At 34.9% G+C, this 13,215-nt stretch overlaps 6 non-coding genes across 6 annotated transcripts; all 6 read right to left on the bottom strand.

Moving 5' to 3' along the window:
* Positions 1-6,751: 6,751 nt before the first annotated feature.
* trnas-gcu lies at positions 6,752-6,833 on the bottom strand. Its single transcript has one exon. It is a non-coding gene; the product is annotated as a tRNA-Ser (tRNA).
* Positions 6,834-7,853: 1,020 nt separating this feature from the next.
* On the bottom strand, positions 7,854-7,935 carry trnas-gcu. The gene has a single exon. It is a non-coding gene; the product is annotated as a tRNA-Ser (tRNA).
* A 626-nt stretch (positions 7,936-8,561) lies between these two features.
* On the bottom strand, positions 8,562-8,643 carry trnas-gcu. Its single transcript has one exon. It is a non-coding gene; the product is annotated as a tRNA-Ser (tRNA).
* Positions 8,644-9,934: 1,291 nt separating this feature from the next.
* On the bottom strand, positions 9,935-10,016 carry trnas-gcu. The gene has a single exon. It is a non-coding gene; the product is annotated as a tRNA-Ser (tRNA).
* Positions 10,017-10,474: 458 nt separating this feature from the next.
* Positions 10,475-10,556, bottom strand: trnas-gcu. The gene has a single exon. It is a non-coding gene; the product is annotated as a tRNA-Ser (tRNA).
* Positions 10,557-12,745: 2,189 nt separating this feature from the next.
* trnas-gcu lies at positions 12,746-12,827 on the bottom strand. Its single transcript has one exon. It is a non-coding gene; the product is annotated as a tRNA-Ser (tRNA).
* Between the last annotated feature and the right edge of the window lie 388 nt (positions 12,828-13,215).

The raw sequence follows: 13,215 nt of genomic DNA, 5'->3' as shown, positions 1-13,215 counted from the left end.
ATAACACCAGATTGATTCAGCAGAGACATGCGATGTTGCAGTGTGTTTGATCATCCTCTACTGAAACACACCTTGACACTGTTGTCAGATGGAGACAAATGTCCAACAGGCACAGATGTCTAGCCCATTTTGTAGCTTCATAGAAATTGCAGTAGGGGGCTCTGCTGTCTGTCTTGAGAGGCCCGGCTGAGCTGAGCTGAGCTGAAGCCATATCCAGAGGTTGCTCTTCTCAGCAATGTATTGGGCATCAATACACTCAAAACCTTTTTTTTAAGGATGGCGTGACATTTGAAATATCTCTGGCTTTTACCTTATTTTATCATGTCATGTCATGTCACAACAGGTATCCTTTCAGTTTTCCTATAAATCAGTTCAATCAGGAATTAAACTTGAGTCTAAGTGGCATGAATCATGCATTTATCGTGCTTGGACTTGTGCTAAGAGCTTCATTTCAGATCACGCCTCTAGCAGACATATTACATGACCAAACAGGCAAAAGAGCCAACCTTTTAAAATGGGAAAGACGGTCAGTGGCACTTTTTAAAATGATCTGACACTTATGATGAAACTATAGAGATATTTATGACAGAAAATCCAAAAAATTAGGAAGAGTTATGTCGGTCTAATTAGAGACAGGAATAGGATTTTATTTTAATGTGTTCAAATGGTAATGAGAGGAAGCAGTTTTTGCATAGTTTGTTTCATTATTGGGCCAACATATATTGTAGTCACGTGGTAACAATTCATCTGTACAGTAGTAATACTACATGACGGGTGGTTGGCTAGTCTTTATTCACAAGATCAAATATCGCTGGATTTTCTCGTTGGCGTCTTAATAAAGATGCTGACCTGCGGCTTAGTGAAAATCTATTGTATTGTGACTGCGCTACATGTAATAGTGTAAAACATTTTTCCTTACCATCCAACATGCTCCAGGCACCATTTGAGGGCGTTCCAGGAACTGCTGATGAGAATAAGAAGGACATTGGATGCATTTTTAGGGAGAATTTTCAACAAGGTGCACCAAGTTGCAGCTTGAAGTGATTGTGTGGCCTGGTCATTGTGCTCTCTGTTAAATCTCAACAATTCATGTCAGGAGGACCATCCTTTTGTTTGGGTTTATTGCACCCCCCGGGTGACTATTTTAGCATGCTGATTAGATTGGCCAGAACAACTTTCAATCCGTAGTTTGATTTTCCCAATTACAATGTCTGAAATAATATTTCAGTCCAGATAGCTGAAGTGTTTCCATTCCACACTCCGTTGCAGAGTCGGAAGGAGAACCGCTATTCTTGTCACAGATGGGACGTTTCTTTTTAGTTCCATTTATGTTGATAGTTTTAACACAATCCTTGTGCAATTGGGTAAGGTCATCTCTACAGCAGTGTAACTACTTGGTTATGCTCTGAGCAGGTCACATCAGTATTAAGTAAGGTGGAATGATACTGGCAAATTCAGTTCTATTAAATGCATTTTAGGCATTTTATAACAGAGGAATTTCTTTCAAATTCTTGCATATGTACTACTGGTAAAAATGACTTTATATACACAATTCCACATTGGTGTAATAGTCAAGGTATTTAAGGGACAGTTCACCCCAGAATCAGAAATACATATTTTTCCTTTTACCTGTAGTGCAATTTATCAATCTAGATTGTTTTGGTGTGAGTTGCCCAGTGTCGGAGATATTGAATATATGAATATATGTATCACGGCGCACAAGGAAGCGCACTCATGAATGAGGGGCTCATCGTCCTCGGCTGAGCTGTAACCAACCTGCTACAGCTCAGCCCAGGAGGACGCCATTAATGTTTACGTCTCACACTGTCACACGCACGAGCCTCTTGTCCATTGACGCATTGCTGTTGAGTTTTTGAAGTGTGTTCTTATGGCGCTTTGAGCACCGCAGGCTAAGAGCCATCTAGTTCCATTATATATGGAGAGAAGGCAGACATCTCCAACACCGGGCAACTCACACCAAAACTATCTGGATTGATAAATAGCACTACAGGCATGAGAAACTGTATGCATTTTTAATTGTAAACTGATACTCAGCTGCAGCGGATGTAAGAGTTCTACAAATGTGTGCATCCTAAAATGCGAGTGAAGGCATTGACACAGGTTGCTGTGGACTTTCAGATTAGTAGAAGATTTTGCAGAAATCTCCTTTTGCCTTTGACCACACTTAGTACTAAGCAGAGCTTTTACCATACATGTTTACCACAAGGATGTTAGGATGGGGGCTAGCTGATCCATGGGGTCCAATTCTTAAATAGTCACACACACACACACACACACACACACACACACACACACACACACACACACACACACACACACACACACACACACACACGCAAGAGGGAGAGTTAAGTCACATTGTTCCCCTGCAGCCCCTTCTGCCTCAGTTGGCTAAACAGCTGCTGGGGCCAGCCCAGCGTGCCGCAGCAGGGAGGGGAGAAGGGCGGGATGCAGCAGGAGTTCAACAGTCTGCTCGGTCTTCCTCCATAGCTGGAAGGCAGGGGCCAGCATTAGTGTCTGGCTGAGGAGGGGGGGGAGGCTGGGCTCCTGAATAGGCAGCTGTATTCACATTGTGGTCTGGTCTTTTACCTTCAGTTCTTTACGGAGCCCTTAAACCTGAGACTTAAGCCTTTCTGAAAAGGCATTATTCACTTGGAGTACCTATAAACTGTATTCTACCAATCTCCTTTCTTCAGATTAAAATACGACTTAATCTATTTTACTTAGAAACACTAAAGCGGTGCCTGATTCAATTCAATTATTAAATTCCTGTAAAGGCTGCATTTCTCTGTACTATTCCACATGAATGCAACGCCTCAATGTGGTATGCGGTGATCTCACAGAGAAATGCAGCCTTTCCCTTGCTACATCAGCACAAAAATTGTTAAGGATAAAAAAAGAAAAGAAAAAAAAAGTAAAAAATAACTCAGATAATGTACAGTACATTCAAACTAATTGCAAATAAGAGAGCAATTTGATTGAACAAAATATTTTTCAAAAAAATGCCAACGCAGCCATTATGTTTCTCCAATCTTCATCTTTCTCCAAGCATGATTCTGTAGACATTTTTCCACATTTCAACAGAGTTGGTCGACATCTGGCATTAGGAAACATGGATTTTGAGAGGCGCAATGTAAAGGAAAGAAAAATCTATCCATCGATCGGTCCCTCTGCAAGTCTATATGTAAGTTTCCTCCCCCTTTCTATTGCCCCAGTTGACCCCTGTGCCCTTTCCTTTTTTCTTCAGTTTTAGCCCCCACCTGTTCCCATTCCCTCGTTCCTCCCAGCTCCCTCTTTCATCTACCATCTGCCACTGAAGCTGCTGCAGGACAGTGTCTGGGCTGCTGGAGAGGAAAGGTAGGATTGAAGGAAGGCAGATCTGTCGCTCAGCTTGGATGGGATTAAATAATTATCATGCCTCCTCCTTTTGTGGCCCAACAAAAGAGTCCTTATACATCTGCTGCTAAGCCAAACAGTTGTGTTTTATTTACCTCAGCAAATCGGTTGTTTTGGGGGAGGATTTGTGACGTGATAAATGACTCACAGAGACAGATTTGTTTGTTCCATATGTTAAGGAAATAATCAGATTGTATATTAGAAGTGTAAGATTTGTGTGCTCCTATTGCAACAATTGTACCACTTTGTCTGGATCTTTGTGCTCAGATTGATTACATAGAATTAACTAGTTTCTGGTTCAAGCGATGGAGATGGAGGAGAGACTTCTGTATATCAGAACTGATGGAGAAAAGATGATTAAAAAGGGTTAGACAAAAACTGTATACAAACAACTACATGCCGCCCGTCATCACACAGGTTGTGTGTTAAACAAGCAAGAAGGAGTCATACACACGCACGTATCAGACTCACGAGTTCGGAGTGCAATTTCCCCATAACACAAATCATACGGTACCTGAACAATCCCGTAAATGAAACGTCTATATTCAGCTGTTTTTGCCTAATCATGGTTTCCTTGCGTCCCTTTAGCAAATGCTCCGAGGCCCAGTAGCGCTCAGTAGTAGGTTGGGAACCTCTAGCTTGGTAGATAAGACTGCCCACCTCAAGAAGCTGCAACATTAAAATGCTGCTCACATTGTCAACCCGCCAGTATGAGAAGCCGCCTAGGCCAGAATGAAATACTTCACTTGCACATACTGGTACCAAAGATGGCAAAAGTACTCACTTCCCAGTCTCAAGTAGAAGTACAGATTCTTGTGTTAAGAAATACTCTGGTAAAAGTAGAAGTACTGATTTACTCAAGTAAAAGTAACTATGTACAGGCTTGGAAATGTACATAAAGTATAAAAGTAAAAGTAGCCTTGCGAATAACAACCATTTTTATGCAAAGCTACCTGGACCACGCTAATGTTAGTAGAGTGCAAGCAGGAGAACAAATGTAACTGATCATTAACGTAAAATTAATAAAGTTACTGAAACAAACAACATATAGCATTTGATAACAACAAAAAGATGCATTTACCTCGATGTTTTTTATTATTATTCTACGGTGAATTCTTGAAAGCCAGCAGTTCGTGGTGTTTCGGTTGGCACAATTTGCAGCACATTGGCCAGGAGTCATTCTTGGTGCTTACTATGTCAAACATCTCTCTCAGATAAGGCCAAGGATGACTGGGAATGTCTTGCTGCTTGTCTGCTGAATCTCTGGGATCTCCGTTTTCTTCATTTTTAATCATGTCGCCATCCATACTACTATGTGCTAACGTTACCGCCATCAAGCTGCAGTGATTTGCTGCGAACGAATGCCGCTGAATCTGTCGAGTCGTCTTGTAGTGGTGGGTCAAGTGCAACGTATGTTCCCATCCTATTAGATTGAATTTGGTATTGATGACGCGAAAAATAATAACGTTAACTCCAGTGAAATTATTTGAAGCTAAAGTAACGAGCCAATTTTGTAAAATGTAAGTAGTAGAAAGTACCGATATTCGTGTTAAAAATGTAATGGGTAAAAGTAAAAAGTCGGCACAAAAAATTAATAGTAAAGTAAACATATCTGAAAAATCTACTTGAGTACACATAACAAAGTGTGTGTGTCTATGTGTGTGTGTGTGTGTGTGTGTGTGTGTGCTTAAGTACTTAATTTATGAGCATGAGGTTGGCAGTTGGGGAGGTTGGCGGGGCACATAAACCCAGGACTTTTACTTAGTAGGTCGGGGATCAAGGCCTGTCCAAGACCATTGGTTCATTTGCTGACCTAGTAGTGTTGCTTTGCAAGACCATCCACGGCACTGTGGAGGAAGGTCTGGCTAGTCCACACAGCATTCTGGGACCGGAGAAAAATGTGCTGTGTTTATTGGCACAGTTTATGTAGTGGTAAATTAATCGCAAATAATCTGTTTGTGAATACTGTCGTATGTGATATTTAAGTTAACTATCTATCTATCTATCTATCTATCTATCTATCTATCTATCTATCTATCTATCTATCTATCTATCTATCTATCTATCTATCTATTTCTCTATGTCTGTCTGTCTGTCTATCTATCTATCTATCTATCTATCTATCTATCTATCTATCTATCTATCTATCTATCTGTCTGTCTGTCTGTCTGTCTGTCTATCTATCTATCTATCTATCTATCTATCTATCTATCTATCTATCTATCTGTCTATCTAGCTAAGTACATTATAGCAGTACTGTTCCAGGAGATCCAGGCAGGATCATCAAGCCAAAAAGGAGACAATAAGACCGTTTACAGCAGCGCAGCAGCAGTGTACCATAGGGGATGATGCATGTGGTCGCAGCAGTGTGCAGCTTACAAGCTGTTCAAGAACAATGGGCAACAACGTGTTTGAGACCCACCTGAGCCCAACCCCATTATCAACTATTTGGCCTGCACGTCTCCAATACGGACAATGTAGGAGAGCCACGACCCTGCAGGAAATGTGAGAGGAAGTGGCACTGATTAGAAGTGAACAGTGGTAACCGATTGATGCTTTGCTTGTGTGAAAGGGATAATGATGGAATATGAGGTGATGGGTAATTACTGATGAATGGCTCATACTGGTAAGGATGTGGTGGATCTAAATAATGATAAAATAACATTGACATTATGATCATGAAAACAAGGTGTTCATTTGAAAGAAATGTTTAATGTTGCCGAAAGTATTTTTTTACTTAAAAACTAAATTTAATTGTCCTGATTGAAGAACCTTACAGAGTTAACAACTGTGGTTTATTTTGTTTTATGTAAAAGTATTCTCAATTAAAATTTCTCTCTGTAAAGCACTTTGGTGTATGTATTTTTGTGAATGCTGATTTAGCATCAACATTCTATACTATGATTTTTTTCAATATACTATACTATGACTTTTTTTTCTCAGTTGTTAGCAGTACTATTCTACATACTATAATATAACTTAGCAAAATACTATACTATGACTTTTAATAAATTTTTTCGACCTTGATTTACTATGACTTTTTAAGATTTTTTTTGATATACTATACTGTGACTTTAATGGCTTTTTTGTTACATACTATACTATGACTTTCATCACTTTATTCTACATACTATACCATGACTTTTTTTTATCACTTTGATGATATAGTCTACTATGCTTTTTTATCTCCTTTTTTGACAAACTATACTATGATTTTTTTTCAACATACTATCACAATAATGTATCTGGGAGATACTGATAACATTATTATAGGGATCAGTATTTGAATATATATATATATTATGTAACTGTAGCAGAACAATAAACTCTGCTTCGACGAGGATGGGATTCGAACCCACGCGTGCAGAGCACAATGGATTAGCAGTCCATCGCCTTAACCACTCGGCCACCTCGTCTGTTTTCGTGATATTATAAAGTAAAGATAGATCACGCCCTGAGTCTTTACATAGACTTACTGTACTATGACTTATTTAGACATACTATACTATGACTTTTTTCACTTTTTTGACTTACTATACTATGACTTCATAATTTTTTTCAATGTACTATAGTATGACTCATTTCGACATACTATACTATGACTTTTTATCACTTTTTTCGACATACTATACTATGACTTTTTTATCACTTTTTTCGACATACTATACTATGACTTATTTCGACATACTATACTATGACTTTGTTATCACTTTTTTCGACATAGAATACTATGATTTTTTTCCGACATGCTATACTATGACTTATTTCGACATACTATACTATGACTTTTTTTGACATACTATAACTTTTTTATCACTTTTTTCAACATACTATACTATGACTTATTTTGACATACTATGACTTTTCAACACTTTATTAGACATACTATACTATGACTTTTTATCACTTTTTTCGACATACTATACTATGAGTTTTTTATCACTCTTTTCGACATACTATGTTATGACTTTTTATCACTTTTTTCGACATACTATACTATGATTTTTTTTCCGACATGCTATACTATGACATTTTTATCAATTTTTTAGACATATGGTTTCTTCTCTTGATTTGACTTAATCTACTTTGTACTATAACTTTTTTATCACTTTTTTCGACATACTATACTATGACTTATTTCGACATACTATACTATGACTTTTCAACACTTTATTAGACATACTATTCAATGACTTTTTATCACTTTTTTTGACATACAATACTATGATTTTTTTTCACTTACTATACTATGACTTCATAATTTTTTTTCGACGAAGATGGGATTCGAACCCACGCGTGCAGACATGCTATAATATGACTTTTTTATCAATATATTAGACATACGGTTTCTTCTCACGATTTGACTCAATCTACTAGTGTTTGAATACAGCCAGTTATATTGTTGACATGTAACTGCAACGGAACAATAAACTCTTCGACGAGGATGGGACTCGAACCCACGCGTGCAGAGCACAATGGATTAGCAGTCCATCGCCTTAACCACTCGGCCACCTCGTCTGTTTTAGTGATATTATAAAGTAAAGATAGATCACGCCCTGAGTCTTTACATAGACTTACTGTACTATGACTTATTTAGACATACTATACTATGACTTTTTTCACTTTTTTGACTTACTATACTATGACTTCATAATTTTTTTCAATGTACTATAGTATGACTCATTTCGACATACTATACTGTACTTTTATCACTTTTTTCAACATACTATACTATGACTTATTTCGACATACTATACTATGACTTTTTCGACATACTATACTATGACTTTTTTATCACTTTTTCCGACATACTAACGTATAAATTTTTTCGACATGCTATACTATGACTTTTTATCAATTCTTTCGACATACAATTCTTTTTTACTTTTTATAAATTTTTAGGCCATATGGTTTCTTCTCTCGATTTGACTTAATCTACTTTATACTATAACTTTTTCGACATACTATGCTATGACTTTTTATGACATACTTCACTATGATTTTTTTTCGACATGCTATACTATGACTTTTTTATCAATATGTTAGACATATGGTTTCTTCTCACGATTTGACTCAATCTACTAGTGTTTGAATACAGCCAGTTATATTGTTGACACGTAACTACAACAGAACAATAAACTCTTCGACGAGGATGGGATTCGAACCCATGCGTGCAGAGCACAATGGATTAGCAGTCCATCGCCTTAACCACTCGGCCACCTCGTCTGTTTTCGTGATATTATAAAGTAAAGATAGATCACGCCCTGAGTCTTTACATAGACTTACTGTACTATGACTTATTTAGACATACTATACTATGACTTTTTCACTTTTTTGACTTACTATACTATGACTTTATAAATTTTTTTCAATGTACTATACTATGATTTATTTCGACATACTATAACTTTTAAAAAAACTATACTTTTTATCTCTTTTTCAACATACTATACTATGACTTATTTCGACATACTATACTATGACTTTTTATCACTTTTTTCGACATACTATACTATAATTTTTTCGACATACTATACTATGACTTTTTTATCAATTCTTTCGACACATAATTCTTTTACTTTTTATAAATTTTTTAGACATATGGTTTCTTCTCTCGATTTGGCACTTAATCTACTTTATACTATAATTTTTTCAATGTACTATACTATGACTTATTTACCATACTATACTATGACTTTTTATCACATTATTAGACATACTATTCTATGACTTTTTATCGCTTTTTTGACATACTATGATTTTTTTTTCACTTACTATACTATGACTTCATATTTTTTTTTAGAGCAGGATGGGATTCGAACCCTACGTGCAGAGCACAATGGATTAGCAGTCCATTGCCTTAACCACTTTCGACCCCTCGTCTGTTTTCGTGATATTATAAAGTAAAGATAGATCACGCCCTGAGTCTTTACATAGACTTACTGTACTTCATGACTTACTTAACATTACTATACTATGACTTTTTTCACTTTTTTTGACTTACTATACTATGACTTCATAATTTTTTCCAATGTACTATACTATGACTTATTTCGACATACTATACTATGACTTTTTATCACTTTTTTCAACATACTATACTATGACTTATTTCGACATACTATACTATGACTTATTTTGACATACTATACTATGACTTTTTATCACTTTTTCGACATACTATACTATGATTTTTTTTCGACATGCTATACTATGACTTTTTTTATCAATTCTTTCGACATACAATTCTTTTACTTTTTTATAAATTTTTTAGACATATGGTTTCTTCTCTCGATTTGACTTAATCTACTTTATACTATAACTTTTTTCGACATACTATGCTATGACTTTTTATGACATACTACACTATGATTTTTTTTTCGACATGCTATACTATGACTTTTTTATCAATATGTTAGACATATGGTTTCTTCTCACGATTTGACTCAATCTACTAGTGTTTGAATACAGCCAGTTATATTGTTGACATGTAACTACAACAGAACAATAAACTCTTCGACGAGGATGGGATTCGAACCCATGCGTGCAGAGCACAATGGATTAGCAGTCCATCGCCTTAACCACTCGGCCACCTCGTCTGTTTTCTGATATTATAAAGTAAAGATAGATCACGCCCTGAGTCTTTACATAGACTTACTGTACTATGACTTATTTAGACATACTATACTATGACTTTTTTCACTTTTTTGACTTACTATACTATGACTTCATAATTTTTTTCAATGTACTATACTATGACTTATTTCGACATACTATACTATGACTTTTTTGACATACTATAACTTTTTTATCACTTTTTTCAACATACTATACTATGACTTATTTTGACATACTATACTATGACTTTTTATCACTTTTTCGACATACTATACTATGATTTTTTTACGACATACTATACTATGACTTATTTAGACATACTATACTATGACTTTTCAACACATTATTAGACATACTATTCTATGACTTTTTATCGCTTTTTTTGACATACTATGATTTTTTTTTTCACTTACTATACTATGACTTCATAATTTTTTTTAGACGAGGATGGGATTCGAACCCACACGTGCAGAGCACAATGGATTAGCAGTCCATTGCCTTAACCACTCGGCCACCTCGTCTGTTTTCGTGATATTATAAAGTAAAGATAGATCACGCCCTGAGTCTTTACATAGACTTACTGTACTATGACTTATTTAGACATACTATACTATGACTTTTTTCACTTTTTTGACTTACTATACTATGACTTCATAATTTTTTTCAATGTACTATACTATGACTTATTTCGACATACTATACTATGACTTTTTATCACTTTTTTCAACATACTATACTATGACTTTTTATCACTTTTTTCGACATACTATACTATGATTTTTTTCCGACATGCTATACTATGACTTATTTCGACATACTATACTATAACTTTTTTTGACATACTATAACTTTTTTATCACTTTTTTCAACATACTATACTATGACTTATTTTGACATACTATACTATGACTTTTTATCACTCTTTTCGACATACTATACTATGATTTTTTTTCAACATGCTATACTATGACTTTTTTTATCAATTCTTTCGACATACAATTCTTTTACTTTTTTATAAATTTTTTAGACATATGTTTTCTTCTCTCGTTTCGATTTTAACTACTTTATACTATAACTGTTTTATCACTTTTTTCGACATACTATACTATGACTTATTTCGACATACTGTACTATGACTTTTCAACACTTTATTAGACATACTATACTATGACTTTTTATCACTTTTTTCCAACATGCTATACTATGACATTTTTAACAATTTTTTAGACATAGGGTTTCTTCTCTCGATTTGACTTAATCTACTTTATACTATTACTTTTTTATCACTTTTTTCGACATACTATACTATGAATTATTTCGACATACTATACTATGACTTTTCAACACTTTATTAGACATACTATTCTATGACTTTTTATCGCTTTTTTTGACATACTATACTATGATTTTTTTTCACTTACTATACTATGACTTCAAAAAAAAATTCCAACGAGGATGGGATTCGAACCCACGTGTGCAGAGCACAATGGATTAGCAGTCCATCGCCTTAACCACTGCTACAGTTACATGTCAACAAATTAACTGGCTATATTCAAATACTGATCTCTATAATAATGTTATCTGTATCTCCCAGATACATTATTGTAATAGTATGTTGAAAAAAAATCATAGTATAGTATGTCAAAAAAAGTCATAGAATAGTATGTCTAATAAAGTGTTGAACAGTCATAATCATAGTGTCGAAATAAGTCATAGTATAGTATGTCGAAATAAGTCATAGTATAGTATGTCGAAAAAAGTGATAAAAAGCCATAGTATAGTATGTCAAAAAATTGATAAAAACATCATAGTACAGTAAATAAGTCATAGTATAGTATGTCGAAAAAGTGATAATTAAGCCACAGTATAGTTAGTCTATGTAAAGACTTAGGGCGTTACCTGGATCCAACCTTTACTTTATAAAGTCATGAAAACAGACGAGGCGGCCACCTCGTCTGTTTTCACGACTTTATAAACACTTTTTCGACATACTATACTATGACTTTATCATTTTTTTCAACATACTATACTATGACTTATTTAGACATACTGTACTATGATGTTTTTATCAATTTTTTGACATACTATACTATGACTTTTTTATCACTTTTTTTAACATACTATACTATGACTTTTTTCAACATACTATACCATGACTTTTTTTTGACATACTATAACATTTTTATCACTTTTTTCAACATACTATACTATGATTTTTTATCACTTTTTTCAACATACTATACTATGATTTTTTTTCGACATGCTATACTATGACTTTTTTATACATTTTTTCGACATACAACTCTATTACTTTTTTATACATTTTTTAGACATATGGTTTCTTCTCTCGATTTGACTTTATCTACTTTATACTATAACTTTTTTATCACTTTTTTCGACATACTATACTATGACTTTTTTTCAACATACTATACTATGACTTTTCAACACTTTATTAGACATACTATACTATGAGTTTTTATCACGTTTTTCGACATACTGTGACTTCTCTCGATATGCAATAGTATGACTTTTACATTACTTTGTTCGTCATATTATAGTATGATTTTTTCAACATACTATCACTAAAACAATAATCAGATGTAGATGTCTATGGGAGATACTGATAACATTGTTATAGAGATCAGTGTTTGAATATAGTCAGTTATATTGTTGACATGTAACTGTAGCAGAACAATAAACTCTGCTTCGACGAGGATGGGATTCAAACCCACGCGTGCAGAGCACAATGGATTAGCAGTCCATCGCCTTAACCACTCGGCCACCTCATCTTTTTCCATTATATCATAAAGTAAAGTTTGGATCCAGGTAACGCCCTGAGTCTTTACATAGACTATACTGTGACTTATTTCAACATACTATACTATGACTTTTTTATAAATATTTTCAACATACTATGCTATGACTGTATACAGTAGATCCACTTGGCTTTACTAATCTTAAGAACTTTAATCATGGGACTAACTGAGCAAGAAAAGGTTCCGTATGTGTTGTAGCAATAAGGAAAGGGCAAGACTTCAGAGTCCGGAGCAAAGCTGAGGTAAAGTACAGTATTACTGTCAGCCAGCTGTCCTGCAAGGGTCTGGAGGAGGGCTGAAGGCACAGATGGCCTAAGGGAACAAGAATGGCCTACAATGTTTCAAAACACTGATTTCACAA

Source organism: Perca fluviatilis, chromosome 16 (assembly GCF_010015445.1).
Source record: "Perca fluviatilis chromosome 16, GENO_Pfluv_1.0, whole genome shotgun sequence".
Taxonomy (NCBI): domain Eukaryota; kingdom Metazoa; phylum Chordata; class Actinopteri; order Perciformes; family Percidae; genus Perca; species Perca fluviatilis.
Note: the sequence above shows the minus strand (reverse complement) of the source record. Positions and strands in the feature narration are given on the sequence as shown.